This window comes from Zootoca vivipara, chromosome 3, assembly GCF_963506605.1.
Source record: "Zootoca vivipara chromosome 3, rZooViv1.1, whole genome shotgun sequence".
In the NCBI taxonomy this organism is placed as follows: Eukaryota; Metazoa; Chordata; class Lepidosauria; order Squamata; family Lacertidae; genus Zootoca; species Zootoca vivipara.
The window spans coordinates 57,574,748-57,601,103 of record NC_083278.1 but is presented as its reverse complement, the minus strand read 5'-3'; the positions used below and the strand labels follow the sequence as shown (position 1 = coordinate 57,601,103).

Genomic DNA, 26,356 nt, shown 5'->3' with positions numbered 1-26,356 from the left:
GGAAGAGTGCTCCTTGAATATCTATTACATAACCTGAATACATTTCTTCCCTTCTTCCGTCTCAACTATTCTACAGGAAAAACTGGGCAAAGTATGTCAATTGTGGAAAGGTGGGAATAATACTTATAAAACCTACCTGCTCTGTAACTCAGAAATTATATGCTGGGGGTTGGTCATGTCTATTTTACAAAACCACACACGTACTAAACAGCAAACCAAGCATTGTACATGGAATTGTTTAACTGTGAATGCTGCAATGGGTAATGAGACTTCGTATTTGATTAGTAAAGCAGGGTAACCAATAAAATGTCAGCACACCCTGCTTTGCCCATTGGCATTGCCTATCAACTTCCCTTACCATTGCATCTTTGCCTCTAACCCACAGACTGACTCAGTTCACACAGAATTGCAAACCATGGCAAATAAGTACTTCCCATTTCCTCCTCCCCTTGTGAAAACCAAGGTTCCCAATTCTGGTTTGCAGTCATTTGTTCAAACCTTTTGTTGTTGTTGTTCAGCTCAATCAGAGAAAAAATATTTTTGTAAACCATCAAGTGAAGAAAATTGCTGGAGAGCACAGGGAAAGGAGGGGAAAATGTGTGAGCCTTCAGCTCAGGCCCCAAAGGTCAGCCAAGCTGTAGTAGCAATTCTATCAGATCACAGAGAAGCAAAAGGTAGAAACTGATGTCATCTGCAGCCTCCATATTTCTATAGAACTTCTACAAAATAGAAAGCAGTGCCCTCTGCCTTTCAATTTTCTAAGTGCTCTACTGTTTGTCTCCAACTAAGTTCTGCCTCGCCAATTCAAAAGCATAGTTTATTTACATTGTCAATGTTCATGTTGCTTCAACTTTAAAGTTACCAGTCATCAAAATTATAAATGTTGAAAATCATTCTCCATAATACTGATATCATGCAGAACCCAAGTGTGCAGCACTTTGATGGCCTCAGGCTGGGAAGCAGTTTGTTAATAAATAAATAAATAAAAATTTTTTACAAATCAAAATAAAACTAACTAATGAATGCTATTACAAATGCAGAATTACATAACACCACTCATGCAGATGCCTTCTTCTTCTTTTTAGCATAGTTTCTCTAATTTGTAAAACATTACAGAACTCAATTAATCTAATAAGGGTAGAATTCTCGCTTTAAATAATATATAAAATTAAGGGATAATAGTAAGCTCATGGAGTTTATGAGGCCATAACTTAGTTACCAAATCAACCTTCATGCTTTATTCCATTGATAGAATCAGATTAAAAACAGAGGGCGGGAACTGTTGTATCCCGATTATGCAGTGAGTGTTTTAACTACTTTTAAAATGATTGTAAAACATTTTAAACTTGCAGACAAGTTAGTGTGAAGAGAGGCATCTGTTTCTGCAGATGTGGATTTAAAGTTGATGAAGTGTTTTATGTCCCAAGATTTTCTTTTTTAAACACTTGATGAGGAAGGCTTCTAACTTCCTGATCAACAAATGCATTTAATAATATTTTCCTTAAACCTTGCTGTGGAACATATTTCATCCATTTGAATACCAGCTATCAACATATCAAACTACACAGTCCAATTCAAAAGCTAAGAAAGGAAAAATAATAGAGAAAGGCAATGATCAGTGACTTTAATGATATTCCTTCTGTACAAATAATGTCATCTTCATTTTTCCCAGCTCTCACATTTCAGGAAAGACCAGTTCCTATCTGTGCTGGACCAGGCCAAAAGGGACCATCCAATAGGCCAACAGAGAGTGAAGCTCACCCTACATTCATGCATTCATGAATCCAGCACAAGCTTAATCATTCAGTTTAGGCACAAAGGCCCCACCACTCCAGTCAGAAGCAGGATGGTGGAGGTGGAAGTAGAGGACAGACTACTGTACAGTGGAAACTTTTTCACCCTAGTCTGCTGCTCTTCATCCACCAACAGTCCAATAAAGTTGGTGGTCCATTATATGGAAAACTATTCCCACAAGATTCAGTATACCACCATAGCCATGGTTACCAGACGCCCCTATTTCCCGGGGACAGTCCCCGGATTTACAAATCTGTCCCTGGACAAAATCCGTCCCCAGAATGTCCACAGATTTCATTTAGTGTCCCCAGATTTATATTTTAAGTGTTGTAGATTTATTAGTAGGGAATGAATGTTGCGGGATTGGTTCAACAGCACAAGACACATCATATGGGGACTTCTGGCGAAGCAAAATGGCAGACGCCACAGCAGCAAGCAGCTCCTGAAGCCAACCACAGCTACCAGGCTGGCTCTGGGCTGCTGTGACTGCTGCTGCTGCTGCCACTACAAGAGGGAACTGGGGACGCCCGGCATGTCAATTGGGGGAACCGCTGACACACACACACACACACACACACACCACGACCCAAATCGAGCTGGGGGCAAGAAAGTGCACCAAGATAAGGAATGACTGAACTATGCTATAATTTCTTGAGCAGATTATTGAAAAGTTGTGCCCAATTTGTGCACAAAAAAATCCAGCATAAATTGCCAAGAAGGCTATCAAGGCATTGAATATTACCAGAGTGTGCCTGTAGAAGGAATTTACTATGGGTATCCCAATTCCCCACAGAGAGCATTGACACTAATACCAACAGTTGAGAATTAGCAGCTGGCATTCAAATCTGAAAACACATAAACATGGTTCTGCCTTTTTCCATCTTTCCCTACCTGAGAATTTCCTCAGATGGAATCATTCCCAAAGAGAGATTAGAATGATTCACCATTTCTCCAACCCAAGTCCTCCATCAAAAAACCTACCCACAAATCAACTGCCTTCAAGGACTTCATCCAGTACCTGTCCTCTTAGAGAACAAAGAGCAGCTGGCTCATACTAGCTAAGCACATCATGACATACAGGATGGTATTCAACTAACACATATTATGAATACAAGGATTTCCACTAGCACAACTGGACTTTCCACCCTCTCTTCCCCCTACAAGCACCCAGCACTCTCTCCAAATCTGCCCCTCTGGGGGCTGGGGAAGCCCCTAGAACAGACTTACATTGTGCACTGGGGGAGAAAATGGGGAGGGTGATCTGTTATGTAAGCAGAAATCCTTGTGCTGATTTTTCACTTAGTGCTACACTGGATCCCATCCTCAAGGTTTCCCTGAAGGTAAAAAGTCCAACAAACAAAACAAAACAAAACAACTTCTTAGCCACTATTCAACACTTTTAGTCGCTTCTCTGACTTGCACACTTGTGGAAGGGAAAGGTTTGGGGAAGGGTCCCCCATCATCACCACCCCACACTCTTGGCACTCCATTTCCCATGAGATCGCTGAAGACACTATGGAGATGTTACCAGAACAGGGCTGGACGACATCTGGTTTTCAACATTGTGATATATCACCAGCTAAACATTCATGATATACCAATATTTCACGATGTCTGAAATAAGGATGGAGCTATGTAGAGGCACTGGCTGGCTTCAGTTTTTCCTGCATTGGACTTTTGCATAGCACACACACACACAGTCATGATTTGCAACATATTGCCAGGTCAAAAATTATGAAACCAATATCACATTATAGACTTCAAACCAGTTTTGGACAATATATGGATATATCGTCCAGCCCTATGCCAGAGGTCTGCTTTTCTTCATTTAAGGCTCTTTCAGGCAGTATCCCTGTGTGTTTTGGAAACCCTATGAAAGTGAAAAAATCCACAAAGTAGAGTATGGAAGCTCAGTCAAACAAACCACTAGAAGTGACTTTAATGGGGCAAAGCATTGGGTTAAAGACTGAGAAGTCTGAGATGGGGCACCCCTTTCTAATACAATAATCTGACAATTCAGGCATTTTTTCACCATAGATTGTTGCCCATTCTATGGGTTAGCATTTACTATTATTATCTATTAAGTCACTTTTAAGAAAGAAAGAAATAATTCAAAGCAACTTACTAACTTAAAAAACAAGAATAAAGGAACTTAATACATCAATAATACAGATAAAAGAGCAGATCCAACTGAACCCCATCCACTAAAAATAAACAAGATTAATTAATTAAGTAATTAAGATTAAAGATTTAAGTTTAAAGTAATCTCAAAGTCATGCCTATTTTTTCTGTTATCCAAAGTTTTGTAGCCCTCCTTATGGAAATCTACTAAGCGATCTGCAATACTTCCGATTCAAATAAAACATTGTGAAAATTCTGGGGATTGGTCTGTTCATTAATGTGGGTGTGACATTTTCATTTCTGATAAAGAATCTGAAAACACTGAGGAAATGACTATCCATTCCACAGTAATTTTAAAGAGATATTACGTACAATAACAATAACCATAAAAAAAATTGGAAATTAAACAAATATGTGGGAAGCCCCCAAGCACTGATGAGAATGAAGATTGTAGACCCCACTTAGGTAGAGTATGTTAACTTTACATTTATCTCACTCCAATCCCTTCCAAATCAACTAACGACAGGGTATTCTGGTCAGAAAAGCAGCTAACAAGGATTCCTCACAAACAATTGTCATTTTGAAAGGTTTCATTATCTCCCAGTTACAAAATACAAGCCAATTTGCAAATTGCAAAATGCAACATTACTTTTCAACCTAGCTGTACTCAGATATACACCAAAATGATTCACTTCATCCAAACAACAAATCATGAAGAAACGTAGACATGCACATACTAAATATAAACAGTATGAAATTTGTTTTTGTTTTAGAAGTTCATTTGTTGTTAATTAGTAAAATAACAATTGTTTAAAACAGTTAAGCTAATTTAAAAACAAACAAACAATTTTGACCATTCAAGTAAAAATACAAAATAAATATCCACAAATAAGTAGTTGTTATTCCTTATACAGTGTCTGTATCTCTAACAGTAGGCTGCTGTATTTACCTGCTAAATAGGCAGAAATTTGTGGAAGCATACAGTGTATATTCCATCCAAACTAACTTCATGCCATTTTCTACAGATGTTAATTGTGGGGAAGGGGGGTTACACTACCACAAGCAGAAGTCCTTGTGAAGTGCCTTTGCTGACAGACTCGTTAGGTGAATTGTGCCCCTTCCCTGAAAAAACCAGCAATGAGCTTTCAATATCATTCACAAAAAGAAGAGTGTTCTGCTTCAATATTATCACTGAATATTATGCCCAGCAAAACAAGACATAACAACTTGGTGTTTTTCCTTTATCCTAGTCTGCATGCAGAACTCCTGTCCACAGTAGCTCTTCCACATCAACCCCCCCATTGTTCTCACATTAGCATTGTGTTCATAAAATGCTACAATAGAGCATAAAATGAATTATGTGTTTTGTTTACATTTAACAACTATCACTACATGCAAATCTGCATACCTTATATTCCTTCTACATCTGAACATAGTTGTGCAACTATAGGCAGGTATACTACTGGGAAGATTTTACAACCAGATTTAGAGTATTTCAGCTGTTCTTAATGACATTAATTTGGAAATATACCTAATTTATTCCTTTTCTGTCTTTCAACTTCTATTTGCATTGCAGAACAATTTAGAAAGCTGTGCTACAAGTTGCCATTCCTTTAAAAAAATAACTTAGGTATACCTCTGGACAGTATTTTTTTTTAATCACTCTGCCACTTCCACATATCACACTCACATTCTTTTTTTTTATTCATCTATATTCAATTATCACCTGGGATGTGGCCATGAAATGTCAGTTACAAAAATTAAATATTTATATATTTAGTCTTTGAATATCATGACAAATCTGCAATTAATCTAATGCACAACTACTGATCTCACCAACAGAGCCATGCCGGAGACAAAGGGAGGAGCAAGCATGCCCGATAACTGACACTAAGCCATTATTTTGCATCATGTCCAAATGCACACACTATTTTGCCTCTAAATTACCGAACCAATACAGTCTATCCTGCAGACCATCATAGAACAAATACTTCCAATAAAAAAACCTTAACAATAAAGAAGACAACCATCAAAGATATACATACCAAGCTTATCCAAGAAGATTATTTGAAAACTTTCCAACCCACAATATGTATTTCTGCACTGGGTGTTAGTACCATAAGGGATGCGGGTGGCACTGTGGTCTAAACCACTAACCATAAAAGTTATTTTACACATTTTGGATTTGTAATTTTGGAGATAAACATGTAAACTTGTATTCATAATAAGTACAAATAACCTGCTTTTTGTGCTTCCCTTCTTATTGTTTTTCAATAACAAAGCACAAAACTATCATCATTTCTTTGTACAAACATAAATCATAAAACATGACAAGACTGAAACAAAATAAGTCACTGGGGGGTAAATACAAAACATTATTTTACAGTACATAATAATGAGGTGATTACAATATGCCAGTTCAATGGATTCTTCAATAACCTGCTGTTCTAATATCTGCCATTCTAATAACTGGATATTTTACAGTCATTCCATTTGGATAATTAGTATTTTGCCTTATGAAACTAGGAAACAGTATGCAGACACCACTCCCAGCAGTTTTAAATTGAATTTTGTTCTAAGCCCCAGCACAGTTTTACCTGTAAAATGGAAGTGCGGCCTGGAGAAAAAAAAGTAAAGCAAGATGAGTAAGACTGCTTTTAGTCTTGCATCTGAGTACATTTAGCATATAGCTACTGCCTCAACCTGACTTGGCAGGTAGCCTACTAGAAGTTTAGGCAGTAGTCAATCAGAGGCTATGTATAGACAAAGCTTTTCAGACTTAAAGATTGTAGGATATTTTTCTTGTACTTCAAGGACATATTTTAGCCATTAAACCAGGCATTACAGAGGGGCAGCTATTTTACACAGGTAAAGCAGCAAACCCAAATTTGCCACCAAGTGTATCCTTGACAATAAATTGCATAATACCTAATCCCAGCTCCCTGTCAAGTCTTCTTTGGTGGTAAGAATATCCTGGCATATCTGCATGCTACATTTTAAGGTGTGCACTTCAATTATTTTGGGTGTCCACCAGAAGGTAGGTACTGAGTTGCAAAGGGAATTATCTGGCCTCTGCTCATTGCGGCACCCTGAACTTCCAAAAAAAGGCTCTTGTGACATGATGGGACCTTTTAAAAGAGCTACATAGGACATCAAACGTGGAACAGAAATTTGGTTAGCAGTAGTTTATATGGCCCATAATAGGTACAATGATCCTCACTATGTGTACCTGTGGACAAAAATAGTTTAAGTTACTAAAAAGAGTCTGTAGATTCATCATAACCTACAAACCTGATTTATAAAAGAATTTATCACATTCCTGAGCACCTATAGCATTATTTTCTTTTTTTAAAAATCAGTTTATCATAAATCTTCAAAGAAACATGGTGCTGGGCAATGATGTTCAATATAAACATTATTCTTTACATACAACTAAATCCAATGGCATAATCCAACACAGAGAGTGGTTTCCACTTGTGCAACAGGACTTTACTTTCCTCTCTCCCAACATCCCAGAGTAGATTTTAAGGGTATACCTAGGACTGCAGGGAGGAGGAAAGTGAAGTCTCACTGTGTGAGAAGTCACATAGATAGCACTGGCTAGAACCCCAAGAGTTTAAAATTCCATAGAGGGTCAGCAGAAAGGAAACAAAACCAAATTAAGACCTCATATTTTAACTAAAATGACTTTTTGAGGTCCATACTGTACTGTCACAGCCTTGTATAGCTACAGACATTTGTACCCCACAACTCAGGAACCCCATGAAACTTCCATGTACTCATCAAGATGCATCATTATTAGAGAATATGTGTATGTACAGTCACTCACTATTCACATACACAGTTTCCCCTTCTATTGTTTTGAGTACAGAATGCTTTAAAAGCGGAGGAACTCTGGTGCACACTGAGCCCATTCACCCACCGCAGATGGCTGGTGTGGAAAAGTAGTTTTCTGGTGCTGTGGCAACATGATATGTAATTTATACTAAGTGACATATACAAATACTGTATTTAAAAGAAGTATGCCCATTTCCTTTTTTCCAAATTACACTAATTAATCAATCCAGATAAAAAAATTCCTTCAGTAGCACCTTAAAGACCAACTAAGTTTATATTTTGGTATGAGCTTTCGTGTGCATGCACACTTCTTCAGATACACTGTGTATCTGAAGAAGTGTGCATGCACACGAAAGCTCATACCAAAATATAAACTTAGTTGGTCTTTAAGGTGCTACTGAAGGAATTTTTTTATTTTGCTTCGACTCAGACCAACACGGCTACCTACCTGTAACTAATCAATCCAGGTTATATCCAGTTGGCTGCCTACACCAATATCAACGCTTCTGCCTTCCTTCCCTAGGACCTGGATTAACAATGTAATTACTTATTGAGGAAGGTGTTTCTGGGTTTAATTATGGCAAAGACTCGAAGAACAATTCATAGAAACATTCAAAGATTCAAGGAAATGTAATGGGATTTTTTTACTTCACTACACCTTCATCAGAAACTACTTTTGAAAGTCTCCTTAATTTTAAAATGTAGTGTGCATGAGGAATGCTCCCATGGGTGAGTAGAACTTTGTGTATTGTGCTTTGTAACATAACCTATAGATTTAATAATATATTTGATTTTTGCTTGTTTTCACTTAAACATTAAGGGCATAACACTTTACACTACTGGGAACATAAATTTAAATGTAACAATATAGGTTCCAACTGATGCAACACATTATTAAAGTTAATTATGAACAACTACAGGTATCAAAAAGTCTAGTCCACTATTCTGAATTTGACAAAAAATATGAAATACAGGTCTTTCATTGTAATGAAATGTCCTGTTATAGCTTCATGTAGAGTTAATGTAATATGATAGTTACTATTCCACTAAAAAAAAAAAGACAGAAAGATACAATTCAGAAACATCTTTTGTATACTGTACAGCAATTCAGAGATTGTTACCTAGTAGGAAAAACCAAATCAATTTTCCTACTTTTTCTGATGAGTTGCAAAACAGCAAGAAAAAATATTTCAGTCACAACTAACTTTGCAGAGCCCTCACAAAGCAACTGAATGAGTTTCCAAAAATACCCAACCCTGCTGAAATTATGTTGTCAGATTATGCAAAAAACATTTATATACAAAGAACACCAATCTAACAACCTGGATTTAAAAGTGAGAAAAAAATTAAATAGTACTTTGACAAAACATAGATCATTTGCACAGTAAGAGGTCTAAACTTTTAAAGCAAAAAATAAAAAATAACCTTCAATACTTTATATTACAGCCCTATACAGAAAGTGTTGCAAATGTATTTCTATAAATATATTTACTTATATAAGGCTATAAATCAACAAGTATTCAAAGTAACTGGCTGAATTTGGAGATCACAGTGAACCATGGTTTATTGTGACAAGGTGTGGCCCCACTCTTCTCCTCTGGCACGGTCATGAGGCATTCAGATGTTTTCATTTCCATTTCATTAACTGCAGTTTGGCATTATGACTAAACCCAACGTGTGGCTAATCTTAACTATGGTTTGTTTGAAACAAGCCAATTTAAAACCACTGGCAATGAAGCTTGCTTGGTTCGACAAACCGTTATTAAGATTAATCACACTTTAGGATTTGGACATAAAGCTAATCTGTGGTTAATCTAAAATGGAAGCAGATACATCGTTTTCTCCACATGGTTGCAGCAAAGGAAAAGAAAGGAGGGCACAAGAATAAGACTCACTATTGGTCATTCCTGTCATGATAAATAAGGGCTATTCTTCTTTCATGACAGATAAAACCATCAATGGAATGATGGCTGTATTTTTTAAACTGCAAAGTAGTTAGTATGTAAAGCACTTCAAACTGTCTTCAGAACAGATTTGGACACAAATGGTTTGCCAAACACAGCTTCCATGTCAGTCTCTGCTAAGCAAGGCTTGTATCCAACTAGCTCATACTTAGTCAATGTTAGTGAGTCTACCCCACTTATGATTGAAAGTGAATCCTAAGCATGCCTACTAAGAAATGTCCTCCTGAACTCAATAGTTTACTCCTAAGCAAGTGACGATAGGATTGGGATACAATTTCCAAATTTTAACTTGAACACCTTCTATTGGATTGTTCATATGCTGTAATCTTTACTCACTAATACCTGTTTGATCTGTTAAAAAATTAATTTGTTAAAATATCAAGGTCATCTTTAATAGCAATTTTTATTTTATTAACAACACAATCCTCTACTCAGAAGTAAGTCCCCTTGATTTAAATGAGACTTAATCTTAGGTGTAGAATTGTATACCCTGTTTCTCATATTTTAAGACATACCCATAAAATAAGCCATAGCAGGATTTTTAAGCATTCAAGGAATATAAGCCATACCCCGAAAATAAGACATAGTGATAGGCGCAGCAGCAATGCCGGCCGCGGCAGGAAGAGGAGGAAAAAAACAAGACATCCCTTGAAAATAAGCCAGTGTGTTTTTTTGAGGAAAAAATAAATATAAGACATGTCTTATAATATGAGAAACACGGTACAACCGGCATAGAATTGTAGCCTAATTGTTCCATGCAGAATACTGGTATGAAATCTGAAGAAGAATTAAAAAGGACAGGAAGGCTGAAAGTTTCAAGCATCAATCTAAACTATTACGTCAAAACTTGCATATTCAATTAGCACTTTTCATTGGCAGTTAAAGTTGAGCTATCATTTATACAATACAGTGGAACCTCGGTTTATGAACACCTCGGTTTATGAATTTTCGGTTTATGAACGCCGCAGACCCATCTGGAACGGATTAATTCACTTTCCATTACTTTTAATGGGAAAGTTCGCTTCAGTTTATGAACGCTTCAGTTTATGAACAGACTTCCGGAACCAATTACACCCATGTTTCAGTTTATGAACGCTTCAGTTTAAGTACTTCACGGACCCGTCTGGAACGGATTAATCCACTTTCCATTACTTTCAATGGAAAAGTTCGCTTCAGTTTATGAACAGACTTCCGGAACCAATTGTGTTCATAAACCGAGGTACCACTGTACTCTTTTAAAAAATGAAAATGATGTGTTCTTAGTAAAACTGCTTTGTTTACATTCAAATCATTGATTAAACTGTAAAATAGTCACAAAGTATCAATCTATTTGTGCTATTATTTTTCAACAAAGCACTATTAACAATTTGCTTTCCAATTGTAACTAACCTTTGGTTTTTTAAAAATACTTACCGTATTTTCCCGTCTATAAGACGCCCCCATGTGTAAGATGCCCCCGATTTTTGGAGACTCACATTTAAGAAAATGGGGGGAAATGGCCCAAAGTATAAGATGCCACCTAATTTTAGACATTATTTTTTAGGGGGGGAAACCTAGTTTCATACACGGAAAAATACAAAATATTGCATCTTTGTATTAATTATGTCCAAGGCAGCAATAAGAGCAGGGGTGAAGCTACAAAGCACATTCAAGCTTATGGCATTGGTGTAGGACACTACACTGGGCTTGGTGTTGTTTTCAAATTCGATGTATCAAGAGGATTTATGCATTTTTAAAATGCTTGAAACTACATGAAACTACAGTGTGTTTTAATCTAGAATATTTCTCACAACTTTATCTTTAGCTCATATCTATTAACTGAAGGTAAAATAATTAAACAAATCAGTATCTAACTATCTGAAGCTATTTTGTAAAATTCCAAGTTCATCACTGGTTTGAAATGTGAGAAAAGTTAATACTTTGGGGAGCATGTTAAACGTTGATCACACAAAGCAGATAAATGTGCAATCTTCTGTTCTACAACAAGGGTTTAGGGAAAAAGAAGTTGGGCTGCAACTGGTGTTCACTGTTGCAAGTGAATGAAGTGTCAATATCCCATGTTTACAGAACCATAGAGAAATCATTCTAAGATTTCTCAATCGTGAGTCACTTACAAAGGAGCACTAAAAACATATTATATGGAAATAAATTATCCCAGTTATTTGTTATTTTTAATATTAAAATCCTACTTGCTTTTTGTTCAGGAATGGATTTTAGAGAACCACTTCTCCATTTATTTCTTCAAGCAACGATTTGAAATATTTACTACCAGACAGTACCTAATTTTAGGTTTTAAGTGCTTTAACAGCTCTATGAAATATGATCAGCAGCTGCTATATAAAACTATGCCAAATAAACTCACCATATAAAAAAGAAAACCTGCTTTTTAAGAAAGGGTTCATAAGTCTTCATTTTCAAAAGTTAAAATAAAAACCTTTACAAAAAATACTCAGATATAAGGTGATTGAGCAATCAACCCAACCCCCAAACCAACTTTCCTTTTCAGGAGGCAAAAATCATTACCTGAATATCAGAAGCCCTACAGAAGTCAATATAAGATACATCACTTTAGCATATTACATATTCTGTTGTCCTCTTTCAAGAATATGATAATATTTGAGGACGTGATGAATGATAATTTACAGGGTAACTTGGTATCAACCCATCAGAAGCAACAAGATGGCACATTTGATATGTGACCATTTAACTGCAACTACAACAACATACTGTAGTTATGTATGTTTGCATCTCAAATTTGCCTCAATGGCCTAAAAAGATGTTGTGTTCCCCAATCATAAAAACATTTATTTGAAAGTAAGTTTCACCAATATCAGAACTACCAAGTTTATGTGCTTAGGAATGCAGATATAAATATGCATCTCTAATGAATTTATGTAATAAATCATTGTGAGCTATACTACTGAGAAACTCAAGACTAGTATGGCAGCATCACCTAGAATTCTGTCCATGAGCTGTCAATTACAGTCAAAACAGGTTTCTATTGCACAGGAACAAAGGGTTCAAAAAACATTGTGCCAGATGAAATAAGCATACACTGAATATATGCAAGTATACTTCAAAGCAATAGGGGGAAAGTATTACATTACTAATTGCACCCATAACACATCTGTAAATATGTGGCTTTTATTTTGTGGCAAGACTGAAAGTTCCATTGCAATATAAACAGAATAGAAGTGCTAGAGATTATTTTATATATGATCTTGTTCTTTTCACAGATAGATAATAAAGCACTGAATAAAAGTATGTCAAAATAATTGAGAAAGTTTGTAGTGTAATGCAGCGAAAATGAAGTATGGCGCTGATATACAAAACCTATGTGCCTTTACTACAGCTTTATTGAGGGAAAGTAAAGCAGTGCTCATAAACCAAAGAAAAGTTGGCTTAGAACTCAATTTCTTTCTTTAAAAATCTGGTCAGAGAGAAGGGAGCTTGTAGGATATATCAAATTTGAATAAACTTATGATGTACTTTCTTACTCTAATTAACCATATTAACAAGTAAATGTATCAAAAATGTATTTTGATCAAAACACCATCTTTCAAAGTAAATTTAGTTCCATATTAAAGATATGTGAACTACTAATGGTAATGGAATATTCTCTGCACACTTCTATTCACGGCAATTGTGGAATAAAAGCAACATTCATTTTGTTTTAAAAACTTTGACCACAGGGTAAAATATCAAACGAATGACAAGTATTTAAGATTTCAATACTGGTAATTTTCTCACAGGTAGACAAAACACCATAGTCAATCCCTGAATCTTCATTGGAAAAGCAGCACTTCATACGCCGATGGTTTTTCAATGCATGACAATTAAATTGATGCAAAGGTAAGGAGATCATCAGATTTTAAAAAAGCAGACAATGGAAGTTTGCATGTAGATAGTTTTACCAATTCACATTTCCCCACCAATGATTCAACGGCCTCAAGGTAAGGGAAAAAGAACGTTAAAACAACATACCATGCAACCATAAAGCCAAAAGCTATCCTCCAGCTCTTTTATAGCAGATTTTGGGAGTGTCTAATGACAGGCTGAAAGTCAAACTAATGGCCAAAAGCCCACTGGGACGAACACTGAGAATTCTATTACTTCAAGTATGTACATACACACCAGACCTCTCCACGTGGAAGTGGTTTCAGAGCAAAACATAAACCCCGGTATAGTGATTATTGCACCTAAGTGAAGATCACGATACTCCCTGAGATCAGGAAAGTTCCTTCGCCCCCACCCACCCACCGCCAGCACATGAACAATCAAAGCAATAGCTGCTTTGTGTACTTTTAAGCCTACAGGCGCACACTCGGTTTTTCTGAAAGAGAGCGAAACAAACAAACAAAAAGCCGCTTGAGCTCTGTACCTTTCTACTAGCCTAGAAATCTATCTATATTTTACGTTTGCGCCAGTCTAAACAGCAACTATATCCTTAAAAAAAAACCAACCCAACTGCGATGTTGCTTTAAAAAAAAAGAACGCAAGACGGAGGCTGGGAAGTCCTAGGCTCTTCAACGGAGCAGAGTAATATATATTCCAGATCCAAGCTTTACAATCCAAGTCCAGGGGGAAAGAAAAACAGTTTATGGTCGTTCCCAAAAAGTTAGCATCAATTCCCACCGTTCGCAGAGCGACTTTCTTAATTCTACGACCTCCATGCGTGCAATTTCCATTTGCTGGCAAGTTGCACAACACCAGCCCTCGCATCGAAACTTTTAAGAGACTTTTTTGCGGTCAAAAAAGGGAAGGGGGGGAAGACCCCTACCCTACCCTGCACCCCTTTCTCTCTCCCCCGAGCTGTAACACCACACCGCCCTGGCTCGGGTCGAGCAGCTCGCCCAGGGGGGACCCGGAGCGAAAACGAGCCTTTGAAACAGAAACCCGGAAAGCGACGGCGACGAGCAGCGCAGCGAGATCAAAAGCGGCCGCCTGATTTCTCTTACCGGTATGTCACGTTTGTTATAATGGCATAAGAAGCCGAGGAAGGAAACCCGAGACAGAATCGCCCAGGCGAAGTGGGGATTCAGGAGAACGAGGCAAAAAGTTTTGCGGTTGTTTTTCCCTGGACGCCGCTCGATTTCCTCTCCCCCCCCCCCCCGTTACGGGGCAAATAACGAGGCGCGGTCACCTGGGGAGGGAGGCAAGAGATTTGGGGGGGGGGCACCAAGTCCCTGCCGAGTCCAACCACCGCTTACAAGAACGTCGCCGTCGCCCACCTCTCGGCCGGCCCGCCCGCCCTCTCTGCGCCTGGACCTCGTCCCGTGACGCGAAGGGCAAAATGGGTTTCGGTGGCTCCGCGGACGCGGAACGGTCCTTTCCCCCCCTCGCGCCAGACAAGGCGCCGTCGGGCCTCCTCGTCAGCGGCTGAGCTGGAGGCTCCTGGGCATGTTTGCCTCCGAAGGAGGAGCAGGAGACTCGCTTGTTTTAAAGGAAAGCGGAGTTAGATAAGGGGCGGCGGTGTTGGGGGGGGGAGGGATATCCCCCACATACACCAGGGAAGACCCCCTCTAGGGAAGCCAGTGGGAGAAACTGAGGGAGGAGGGGGAGGGAAAGAAAAGAGGCGCACTCACCTTCTCTTGCCACTACTTTTATTCCCGCGGTCGCCGCTCCGCCTTTATTGATTTATTCTCTTCCCTGTTCCAAGTCGAGGCAAAAAAATAAATAAATTAAAAAGGGGTGGGGTGGGGGCACCCCTTCCAAAGTTGTGCTTCCTCTCTCCACCACCACGTCTTTCTTCAAGTAGTTAAGGAAGAAGGGAAAAAAGTAAAACCGTGAGGAAAACAAAAGAGAAGCTTTCCGTGAGAAGAATTGGAAACTAAAACACGCACCCAAGCGCGCGAGTGAGGAGAGTTGGGAGGAGGTGCGCGGGGGGGGGGGAGGAAGCGCGCCACGTTGCCCAACTTTCCAAATGCTTTCGTGTTTTTGCACTTGTGGAGGGAGCCGTGGCAAGTTTTGTGGTGGCGCGCTCAGTCGCGAGATAACGTCGACGCGTGCGTTTATTTATGTGTGCGTGTGTGAAGGAGGAAGGGGAGAAGCATGTTTACAGCAGTCTGCCCTGCAGCGGCAGCTCCCTCTCGCTATTGGTTGTTTTCTCGCGCGGGCATTGGCTGGTGGCGCTACGTTGGCGGGAAGAGGCACGTGCGCACTTCGGGCCGTTGGCCTCGCCCCTCTCCCGCCGCCGACCCTGCTGCGCGTGCAAGTTTCCTGCTGCCACGCCCCTTCCTTCTTCAGTTTCCGCTGCTTCCGAAAAGAAGGGAAGGTGCCTCCCTTGGGGATAGAGCCATTTTGCGCGAGAGGAAGATGCTCATCCACCAAGGGGGGAAAGGTTTCCTAACCTCCACTTGCAATGATTTGAAACCAAACTAACATGGCCTTTGCATATAGAAGCTGGGGTTAAAATAGATGGTGCGTTGAGGGGTGGTGAGGGACACTGGCCAGTTTCTATCAGGCAACATAAAACAGGGCTTTGCAGACATCAGTCTTGTGGGATTGTTTTTTTTACTAAAGTTCCAGTACAGTATTTGCCAACTGGAGCCTTGCGCGAAAGGCATACATATAGACTTGAATAATTGTTTCCAGTAGCACCAGATGGGTTTTACAGCCCTTCCACGCACAGCAATCTGCATCTCCTTTCCCCAAAGCTTCCTTCATTTCAGCAGTATTATTTAGGGCAGCAAGGGGTTCATTTTGTTGATGCCATTGTTAAACAACTAGGAGTCAGAAATCTTCTTGCCAGTGTAATGTGTGATACCCAGTAGATCCAGATCTACCTTCTGCTCACTCCTGCCATACAGAGTCTGCTGGATGTTTGGATTATGGCAAAGAATAGGCAGCTTACTTTGCTACATTCCACAGTGGATGTTTCGGTCTTCTCTCATGCACTGCATTTTCATTGCTTCAGCTGGAGATCAAGAGATGGGACAACATTGTGGGCATGTGGTTTCTGCCCCACCTCCGTTTTAGAATTATCAGGCAGAGAGGAGTTGAATGGGGAAAGTGCTTGGATCCCAAATTGGGTAGACTATGATCTATTTATCTATTCTTCAACTTGGGGTGACATAATATTGTTGGGCAACAACTCCCATCATTTCCAACCAGCTTATTCAGTGATCAGGGATGATGAGAGTTGTAGTCCAACAACAACTGAGGACCCACTGTTTAAAGAAATTGATGAAGGTGGGTTTAAAACTGCAACAAATACAGACAAATCCAATGAAGAAAAACATATCAAGTACTATTAGCTATAATAGCTGCAAATGAAACCTCCATGTTGATTACAAACTGGGGACAAATGACAGGAATGGCTATCATCATATCTTGGATATCAGTCTCACAGAGGGAACTGATTAACCTGTGAGGGAAACCACAAAAGTCTGAAAGTATCACCTCCCTTGTTATAACCTTAGGCATCTGGTTTTGTGTCAGAGGTTTGTGTGGGATTCTACCTGTACAGGTGCACTTCTGTACCAGGGTTCACACTACCAAGATGAAGCAGCTCACATCAGGTGGTGGATTTTAGGGAACCATTGAATAATTTCAAATTATTATTTACCATGTACAGTATGTTTAGTCATAAACTCAACCTCTTCAGTGGTGCTTAATCCCAGATAAGTATACACAGCATTGCAGCCAAAATTTCCTATTACAGTTTTGCAACTTGGGAGAAGGCAGGAACTATTTGAATTTTCTGCCTTAGGAACCAATATATCTTGGACTTTGCACTTTGTCTCTGCTTTGCAAAACTATTTACAAAGGAAAAAGTTAATGGGTAGTTGTTTCTCTGTTTGTTTGTTTGTTTGTTTGTTGTTTTGTATGTGTGTGTGTGTACAGTATTACTTTAATGAGATGTTGGTTTTAAGAATGTTATCAGAATAGACGCATCATGCTTGTTCTTCTGTGCTTGTTGTGAAACACACTCATTCCCAAGACTATCAACTTTGGTCTGTTGTAACTTTCCTTGCCTTACATATACAACCAAATACCACCTGTAATCACTGATCTGGATGTTTGCTCACACATCAGTCATAGTTAATACTACACTAATAAACCCACCACTCGTGTGCCCAAGGCCAGCGTGACTTCCCTGGCAATCAAAGTTGTTACTTCTTTGCCCAGTAATATTTTTAGAGTGCCAGTGAAGCATAATGTGATCGCAGTTGTGCAACCAAAATTCCTTATACCGTTGCAGAAGATGCTGCAGAACAACCCTTGGCTCACTCGGTTTTTCATTATTTGTGTCCCAGGACCCTCTGATTCTGTGACTGTGACTAACTTCCTGGATTATGAAATGCACCCATTTGTAATGGCTCTAAGTATACAGTACTGTACTAGCCTTTTTGTTAATAGAACAGTTTTAGCTTAGTGTCATCAAACTGCTTATTCATATTAGTTCTAATGAAGAACCAAAAACACAAAAGGTAATATATTGATCCAAATGGGAAACAGAGGATAACTGGTGGTGGTTCTTGTTGTTTCTCCTTTTCTTTTTGTTGCCTTTCAGGTCAGGCTTTTCAGGGTTGTGAAGTGCTACAAACCTGCAATGCCTGTTTAATCAGAGATAATAATAGGCCCAGTATGTGGCTTCCAAGGTTTTAGCAAGGCCAGTAAAGCAAGGTGTTACATTTATTTTGATCCTTCAATAACTTCCCTGGTCTTCACTAACTTCCCTGGTTGCCAATTAGTTTCTGGACTCAGTTCAGGGTGCTGGCTTTGACTTTCAGAGCCCTAAGCAGCCTGGGTCTAGGATATCTCTGAATTGCTTTTTTCTCTACAAACCTGACAGAGGAGTCCATTTCATCCCTAAGACCCTCCTCCATGTTCCCTTGCCAGCAAGTTGGCATGGGGAGGTGTGCTTTCTCAGTTATGGCTGAGATTTGGAACACCAACTCCAGAGAGGTACACCTAACTTCATCACTGCCTGCCATTTGGTGGACAGTGAAGACCAAATTATTCCAGCATGGTTCTAATGTGAGATCAATTTAATAGAAGGATGGAGAAAAGGGGGATGGAGAAAAAAGAACCACCAAATTCAGAGTCCTGCCAGTCTTGCGTGAGTCAGAAAAGCTGGACAGAAAACAAGTACAGTATGCCAGTTTCAGTGTTGGTCAGCAAACCCAAAGCTGACAGCAGAGGAGGGACAACCATGGAGGATCCTGGGGCTGAAAAATAGTGACCTCTGCAAGGTTGACTACCAATGGAGAAGAAATTATAGTATCCTATGACCATGGGATTGCACCCTAAATATTGCAATTTAAATTATTCAGTGTTTGTTTTATTAGTAGCTATGTTTTATATTAAAATTGTGAGCTGACTTGCATATAGTTTCTATAGAAAATCAGAATGGGGGGTGTAATAAAATATATGAATAATAAAATGAGTACAGGCAATGTTAGGCGCTTCATAACACCTTCAACTCACTCCTTAAATTTTTTTTGTCTGTCTCCAGCTTCAGCAAACTTTTAGAAGCCTTTGTAGGGTTACAGGAAAAGGGCCTCAGATGATATAACACTAGCAAAAAATTTGCACAGATGCTATACAAAATTGATATGCACATATATATTGCAAGGAGACTGTGCATGTCCAAGTGTCCCATATGGACAGAGAAACCACATGGTGGGACTATTTACATATCCTGCCGCCGCCTGAGTATTTATGCCTGTGTGATTCTTGCATGGAAATGTTACTGGAGCCAGAGGATAGCTGCTATCATGCTGTTGTGGTAATGTATGAATTAGCTCCAAGTCTGCTTCTCAGTTGAATCAAGGGATAGAATGGCAACATGCCTGACCCCATTCCATCCAGATACAAGAAGCTTTGTACTTCCCACCTACCCACCTTGCATTATTTACTTAAGAACTTGAAATCCATTGTGAAAGCGTTCCTTTTTGACACAAAGTTATTGCTTCCCTTGGGTTCCTGTCTTCATGATCCTAAATACACTGCATGGCCCAGGGCAGTCCCAATCCATTCCTTTTCTTTTGACAATATTCTTTGTAGGTCAAGAACAAGAGCATGTGCTGCGAGCCACACAATTACTTTATTTTGCCTTATTTTATACTTTAGCAGGCTTTCTTTCGTCTGAAAGCAAGTTCATCAATCTGTAGTAGATGATATACAGGGGATCTTGCCAGTGCTTCAGAGCCTCAGATTCTTACAAAGTAAAAAATGAATGGGGTTATTTTTACCATGGTTCTCAGATTTCAAGTTTTAAAAAGAGGGAGAGAAAGATATCTACCCTCTTCAGTAACTCAACATGTATAAGAGTTCAGCTGTGGACTCAGTGATAAGTTACCACAGACTAACGGATGTAAACTTGAAGTTCCAACTATGTCTGCAGATTTATTAAATAACACATATTTTATTTTTTGATTAGAAGTTATTTAATTCACAGTTAAATATATATTAAAATTTTAATGCCTAAGCAAGGATGAAAAATATGATATTCTTAATCATGAATCTTCACAGTTTTAAATATTTACATAAATAGCAAGCTTTTTCTGAAGCAATGTAAGAAATTGTTTAAGCAGGTGTGTGTGTGTGTGTGTGTGTGTGTTAGATTTATTGTAATAGCCATTTCCATAGCTAGCTAGTATCCCAATATTGTCCCCAAATTCCACTGGCTTCTGGCACCTAAGGGAATAGGTTGGGGATGAAGCAAATGGAAAATGCCACAAGTTCAAGGTCCGAAATGCTATAGTGCCATTTAAAGAGGAAGAGCTGTATCAATAAATGTTTGCTGTATCAATAAATGTCAGCTGTAGAGTACCTGTTTTGCATGCAGAAAATCCCAGGTTCAATGTTTGGCATCGCCCAGTGGGGCTGGAAAAGACTTGTCTGAAGAGAACCACTGCCAATCAGTGCAAACCCTACCGGGCTAGATAGACCAGTGGTCTGACTAACAGCCCTCCTATGTTGCAAGATGAAGCTAGCCACTTAGGACAACAGAATTTTAAGGGATACGTGAAGGCTGAAATTGATACCTGAATGGTGCAGCGATATATATTTTTGTAAATGGTAGCCCTAGTATAAGAGTTCAAGGTGCAAATACATGCCAAATTGTCCATTGTAATGGTTTCTTACGTCTAGAAACATTTATTGATACTGTTTATCAATCAGTACTTCTGATTTTACTGTTACCGCAAATGTCATTTGTGGCATTTTGCCAAAAGCAATCAGCACCTTAATCCCGGTTATAAAGAGTTGATTTTATCAGGAAAGTAGTCAGATATGTTCCCTGTGAAATAGTATTCACCGCTAATTATGTTTTGTAAACAATATGTTTAGCTTCTAGCTCGGGGATTGACCTTAATCCTATTGCTAAATCTATACAGTGCATGCACAGGTCTCATTAAAATAGATGAATTTAACGTGTACATAATTGCATATTTGTCAATTTTGTTTATTTTCAAACAGTTCGGTCTGCTGCTTCCTTCCACATATGAAATCTGTGATGTGAACCTACAGCTCCCACACATACAAGCATTTTTCCACGAGCTTCAATGTTAAGAGTACTGCCACAACAAAAATGAGGGAAGTGGCCCCATTTTTTTAGTGCCTTCTAAAGATTTGCTTCTTCTGAACGAGTACATGAGATGCAGGCATAATATTCTTTTCCCAAGATGTTCAGGGTTCTCCATCACTCTTTCCACTTTCTTGGCTTCCCTGCCTCCTCAGCTCCTCTGCTTCACAAGCTACTTGTTACCCTGGCAGCATTTCAGAGCACTATTGCTTCCTATGACTAGGCCCCTGTGAATGGAAATACTGTTTTGCATTACCTAGAAATAAAAATGTGCATATAGATTCATTTGGGTAGTTAGGGGTTAACTTATTAAGCCTGACCTTCTCCAAAGATCAATTTGGTAGGCGGGGAAATCATTGAAGATGTGAAGGTTGAAGGGTTACAGGTGGCCTGTGTGGAGTTGGGAATTAAACCTGTGAATTGGAAAATCAGGTACCCAGACGCTTTATTTCAGAGAATCTGCCTTTGAGAGTTTAGATCATGATAGATCTCCATACGATAAGGAGGAAAGATAAGATGTCCTGAGAAAAAAAAGGGGAAGAGCTGCAACTCATAACTTGAGGTTTTGTAACTGGTAACTTTTTTTTTTTTTAGAAAGAATGTTACTGTGAGGGACCATTCAGTTTTCAGGAAAAGTGGATGGTCTTTTAACCATTTATAGGGGAAAATACATTTGCCACATGCTCATTCGAACACCCTGAATACTTGTTTATATTTATCATTATCACCCCCAAAAATCAATCTTTTGAAAATAACATTGTTATATCTAGCTCTTCAAAAAGAAATACATTGGAGGAATTAATGTACATGTGCGCGCGTGTGAGCATCTGTGCTAAATTTAACTTGCAAGAGGATTTGTGATTTTCCAAGAAGGGTATAACTATTTGGTGGCAATCAAGTGCATGATAGCATTCTTCCTCTTGATCCAATACAGGAAAGCACTTAAGTACTTCCTCAAATCCAGGAGACTACATTAGTACTGTGATTCCTACTGCTAGGCCCCATTTTACATTCCCCAGTAATCAGGACTCGGAAACAGTGGAAGGATATGGGAATACGGTACCTCATGTCATTCAGCAATTCGTCTGGACGACTAAAACCCTCTGGATAACTAAAAGCTCCCAAAGGCCTGCTTCCAAGCCAGTATTTATCAATTGGGAAGATGGTTTCAGTAATATAACTGCTAACAATCGGATCTGAAACAGCAGGGAGAAAAATGAGGTAGCTCTTTAGAGACCCCATTTGAGACACGGAGGATCCTCTTGAGAGAAGTAAGTGAATGTTAAATGTGGCGCAGCTGCTGACTTAACTTTCAGAGCGAACGGCATGCCCTGGGGATTTTCTCATAAATATCAAATGATGCAGGACAACCCAGCAATGAATGAAGGACATAAATTGTTATTGGAAAATGTATATGAAAATGTATATATCTATTTTATTTTCAATATTTATTTGCAGCACGTTATTGCCCAGCTGAAATGGTGGTTGGCACAAATGATGGCTCAGTGAGTAACAACAACCTCTTCATGAAAGATTTTCAATATATTAATATAAACAATGTGAAGGATGCACACCAGATAAATTTATTGAAAGGAGTTCATTTGAAAACTCTTGGTATACAATATACCAAGGCAACACACAACCATACATATTCTTTTAACTTACATAATTAGTATATGACATTGCTTCCCCGATTATGACTATAATTACTTTCACTTTCTGCTTGAGATGATGTTTAAAGTTTCAGTCCTAGCTACATGGGAGTAAGCCTGATTGAATTCAGTTGGACTTGATTCTGAGTAGATATTGTTAGAATTGTCCTGTCAGTTACTTAGGGTGGTTCTCTCCCCCCCCCCCATGTGCTTTTGATGTAGTTCCTTCTGTTGTGTTTTAATTTCTATATTGTTTGTATTTTCAGTTATTTATTTTATTTATTCTGTTTGTATATCACCCACCTAAGTTAGTAAAAATGAACAAATGCTGTTCAAACTTTTTCAAAGTAAAAACACTGGGTGATCTTTGGTTCAGCTTCTTAGCACTGTGGCACTAGTTGAGAAATCTGCTCATGAAAGAGGAGGGAACAGGGCAGTCTCAAGCAGGTCGGCCGCCCTGGCGCTGATGGGCGGAGATCGCTCCGCCCCCTCGCCCTCGCAGGGCGCATGGTTTCCGCGCGGCTTTGCCACACGGCGCCCAACCTACCGGCTCGGCGCCCTGGCACACCGTGCCACCGGGGGTCCACCTAGAGCCGGCCCTGGGAGGGAAGGCGGTTTTTGGTAATTCCTCCTCTCCTCAGCAGCCTCCCAGCAAACCCAGGAAATCTGTCCTGGAGGATTGTGGGTCCTTCTAGATTAGAACAGGTTTTGAGGGGGTCTATCTGCCACCCAAGGTGTGCTTATTCTGAATGAATACATGAGATGCAGGCATCATCTGTGGAAGCACACACGGGAAAATGCTGCTTTGTAATATCTAGAAATATAACACTGGTGCATGTAAATTCATTTGCGTACTTTGGAGAAGGTCAGGCTTAATAAGTTAACCCCTAAGATCAAACTGGTGGGGGGGGGAATATTGAAGATGTGAGTGTCGAGGGACAATCCAAATAATGCATATTCAAGGTAATAATTAAACCATAAATTTAATTTCCCACCCTTTAATAGCACCCAAAATTTGTAGGTGGCCAGCTCACTTCCCTTAGTGCCATCCATATATGTAATCAGTCTAAGAGATAATGATCAACTCTCCAAGATTATGTAACCTCTCAAAAACTGGTATTAACACTAAAGTGAACATCAACATAACTAGGAACTTTTCTTTTTCCTTCCCTTTCAATTATATCCAAGTTATTCTGTGCAGTTATATTGTGTCTACAAGGGTTGTTTCTTTCCTTTCTCAAAGCACAACTTTGATCCATCTCATTGGACTTTGTTTTCCCAAGAAATGAGATCTTTTAAAAAGTACTATTGGATTGTATTAGAAGTCCTTGAAAGTATACCGTGGTTAGAGTCATCTAATTTTTGATGATAACCAGTCTCATGATACTTCCCAGCCTCAATGAATGCATTTACTTTTCTCTGAGAAGGATAGCAGAGATGGCTTTAAACCAAAAACTCAAGAGGTGAAACTACAACTAAAGCTATTCAACCTATCGTTTCCTTTCAGAGAGATCATTTCCTCTTGGCACCAAGCTCTTTGCTTTTGTCGTTCAACAAAAATGTTGTTTAACCACTGTGCACAGACTCAAACATAATGGATTATGGATTTTATGAAGCTTTCTGCCTCTGCTAAAAAGGTTTCCTTCTTTTATACATGAAGTATTTTAACATTCATAGATTTGCCACACAGAGACAGAGGCACACAAAATGGTAAAGTCAAAATGAATTGTTAGAACCATGCAAGTGATGTGCATCTGGCTTTTGGGGGATGGGCTGGGGTGGGTGGTGGGAGCCAAACCATCTCTTGTGCATTCACCTGACCTACCAACTTCAGTTTATCCATCAAATACCGGTACTATACCCTAACTCAGCTGAAGGCTATATGCACGTGGAAGCAAGCTTCTTTACATATACTCCAAATGGATGGAGAACTTCATGCACAAACGAAAGCTGTGCGTACAGTTCCTTCCTTGCTCAATTGAGATATTATTCTAAGCATATGTGAAACGTTTGTCCAGCTGACATTTCATGTGACTGGCATCCCACTGAAAAACTGCTCTGTATGCAGCATGAGCTTACCAGATGGGCAGGGTATGTATGTATGTATGTATGTATGTATGTATGTATGTATGTATGTATGTATGAATAAATGAATGAATGAATGAATGAGTGAATAAATAAATAATAATACTTGTTATTATTGTTATTCCAAGATAGGCTAATGATCAATCTCATGTTAATTCTGCACATGTAAGCAAGGTGTGTGAGATTTATGTCAACTATGTAGCACTCATCCAAATCAGCAATTCTGCCAATCATCCTTACTACGGTAGCACCCAAAGGCACTAGAATGGCAGTTTCTCCCCACAAAACAGCTGATGCGTTTTGCCCCCACTGTTCAGAAAGTACTGTGGTATTCACTCACAGCTGGATTGGGGCCAGACAGTATTGTGACAACATTACTAATGCATGTCACAGCTTTTCATCATTCTTCTGTAAACTGTGGCAAAGCTTATCTACTGTGATATGCAGATGCAATGCAAGTGTGTAGCATTTTATATAAATAACTACTGTAATAATGCAACTGAATAATGAAATATCATATAAAAATGAGTACAGTTTCTCATTTGTATACAAACTATTCCCCCCTCCATTAGATTTCTACACCCATGCCCTTTCTCCCTAACATTCCTGATCCTAGCTACATTTACTTGGGGGAAGGGGAGCTAATTTAAAAGCCAACAGGGCTTAATTCCAAGAAAAAAAATTAATTCTGAATCTTTAGTGTAGTCTGTGTGTGTCATCTGAGAAGCAAGTTTCACCGAGTTAAATGGGACTTATACCCAGATAAGTATGTGGTTGACCACAACCTTAGTATTAAAGGGTGTGTGCAGGAATACAAATGAGAGATTACCATAAAATTCTATAGTCCTCCATATGAGAACCTGTGTGGCATAGAGGCCAGATTGCTAGACTTGAACTGGTGAGGCACATTCAATTCCACAATGAGCCACAAAGCTGAAATTTGCCCAGTCGATGTCTCTCACCCTAACCTACCTCACAGGGTTGTTGTGCACATGAAATGGATTGGTGGGTGAGGGGACCATGTGTACCACCCTGAGGTGCTTGGAGGAAGGGTGGGATGAAAATAGAATACATTTAAAAATATAAATTCACTATGTCAGAAATAATGTAATTGTCCAATGGGAAAATACACAGTGGAACCTTGGTTCTCAAACTTAATCCATTCCGAAAGTCCATTCGATTCCCAAAACCATTTGAAAACCAAGGCACGGTTTCTGATTGGCCGCAGGAGCTTCCCGCACTCTAGTGGAAGCCACGTTTGATGTTCAGCTTCTGAAAATTGTTCAAAAACCGGAACACTTAATTCTGGGTTTTCGGTGTTCAGGAGCTGATTTGTTCATCAACTAAGCCACTGGAGAACCAAGGTACCA

General features: G+C 39.2%; 1 protein-coding gene across 21 annotated transcripts in view; it reads right to left on the bottom strand.

The window, feature by feature from the left end:
• EYA4 (EYA transcriptional coactivator and phosphatase 4) overlaps nt 1–15,724 on the bottom strand; it is a 120,848-nt gene extending 105,124 nt beyond the window's left edge. For 6 of the 21 annotated variants that reach the window (XM_035108942.2, XM_035108935.2, XM_035108960.2 and 3 more), the window contains exon 1: nt 15,302–15,722. The gene's annotated coding sequence lies outside the window, so the exon portion shown is untranslated. Of the gene's footprint in view, nt 1–498; nt 8,022–13,466; nt 13,949–14,674; nt 14,839–14,859; nt 15,280–15,301 lie in introns of those variants that run through there. The other 15 variants (XR_004692183.2, XM_035108944.2, XM_035108943.2 and 12 more) reach the window with 7 other exon arrangements.
• Nucleotides 15,725–26,356: the final 10,632 nt, after the last annotated feature.